The sequence below is a fragment of the Pteropus vampyrus genome, unplaced genomic scaffold, assembly GCF_000151845.1.
Source record: "Pteropus vampyrus isolate Shadow unplaced genomic scaffold, Pvam_2.0 Scaffold1325, whole genome shotgun sequence".
NCBI classification, from domain to species: domain Eukaryota; kingdom Metazoa; phylum Chordata; class Mammalia; order Chiroptera; family Pteropodidae; genus Pteropus; species Pteropus vampyrus.
In genome coordinates, this window is record NW_011890106.1 from 19496 (window position 1) to 20985 (window position 1490).

At 34.8% G+C, this 1490-nt stretch overlaps 1 non-coding gene across 1 annotated transcript; it reads right to left on the minus strand.

Annotated features, from left to right (window-relative positions):
• Nucleotides 1-1153: 1153 nt before the first annotated feature.
• On the minus strand, nt 1154-1260 carry LOC111734446. The gene has a single exon (XR_002778453.1). It is a non-coding gene; the product is annotated as a U6 spliceosomal RNA (small nuclear RNA).
• Nucleotides 1261-1490: the final 230 nt, after the last annotated feature.

Genomic DNA, 1490 nt, shown 5'->3' on the forward strand with positions numbered 1-1490 from the left:
CTGTGAGGCCTGGTTCCTAACAGGTACCGGTCCGTGGCCCAGGGGTTGAGGATCCCTGGCATAGAGAATATAGTTAGTAATATTGCAATAACTATGTACCGTATCAGATGGGTACTAGATTTATCGGGGTGATCATTTCATAAGTTATATAAATGTCTAATGACTATGTCGTACACCTGAAACTAATATAATATTGCATGCCAACTATAATCAAAAAACAAAAATATTTTTTAAAAATTTAAAGTACACTAGATTGACAGAGTTTAAGGTCGTAGTAGAAAGAAAGAATTTCAGGGTTCTAGTACTTTACGGCACCAACTTGGCTCCTGATCTTCTCTCACAAGCTCCAGGTTCCCTCTTCACCCAAAATCAGGCTGTGCTAGATGATGGCGCTCTCTATTTCTTTTCTCTAGTACAAATTCTCCTCTCCTATCCCTGCTCCATCCATCTGCAGCAGTAGGGAACTGGAGTACAGCACATGCAATCTTTCTTAAAATGCTAACAGGAAAACTAGCCAACCAAAATATTCTAAGCATCTTCAAAGACTGTTAAAACCTTTCAATCTACTATAAATCACTAAGCTTTATCAGTTAAAAGATACAAGTTTTGATAAAACTGGTAAACATGGTATATTAATCTGTGGTGACAACATTAGAAAAAATTGCTAGATCACTGAAAAATAAAAAATAAATTCTAAAAGAATATTAGAATAACCTAAAAAAAATTCCTTAAAATGCTGATAGCAAAAATACATTCATTGACTAAATTCAAGGATTAGTCCTTGCATATAATTTAGAATGATTTAGTCATATGAAAAAACACGAATTATTTGACTATATAAGGGGTCCAAACTATAGCCTGTGAGTCAAAATTGGCAGCAGGCTGTTTTTGTATGAGGTAAGAATGGTTTTTAGTTTTTTAAAAGGTTGTCAAACAAACAATGTTATAAAGACCTTATGTAGTCTGTAATGTCTAAAGTATTTACTTATGTGGTCCCTTTCAGACATGTTTTTTGATAAATCAATACATTTGGGTAAAGGCTGTAAATTTACCGATCGTTCAATGGATTGGTTTTGCATGAATTGATTCTTGGGAAATTGGCCACTGGACAAATTGATCATTTGAGAAAGCTTTTCAAGAAAAAAAAATTTTTAAAAATATGGAACGCTTCATGAATTTGCACGTCATCCTTGAGCAGAGGCCACGCTAATCCTCTCTGTATTGTTCCAATTTTACTATATGTGCTGCCAAAGTGAAGACCCCTCCAATTTTTTAACGTCTCCTGAAACTGATCATGACTTCTCTCAAATGAAAGAAAGACTATGAATAAATAGACATCAAAATTTGAAAAAACACAAGCAGGTCAAAGACTTGTTTTCCCCTACTGACTATGGAAGTCAATGGAAAACAGAATCCCACAAGAGATGCCCAGTCTATTTGCACTTGGGAAGGATCTTGATGGACATGAAGTGGTTTGAGATTATAGTTTC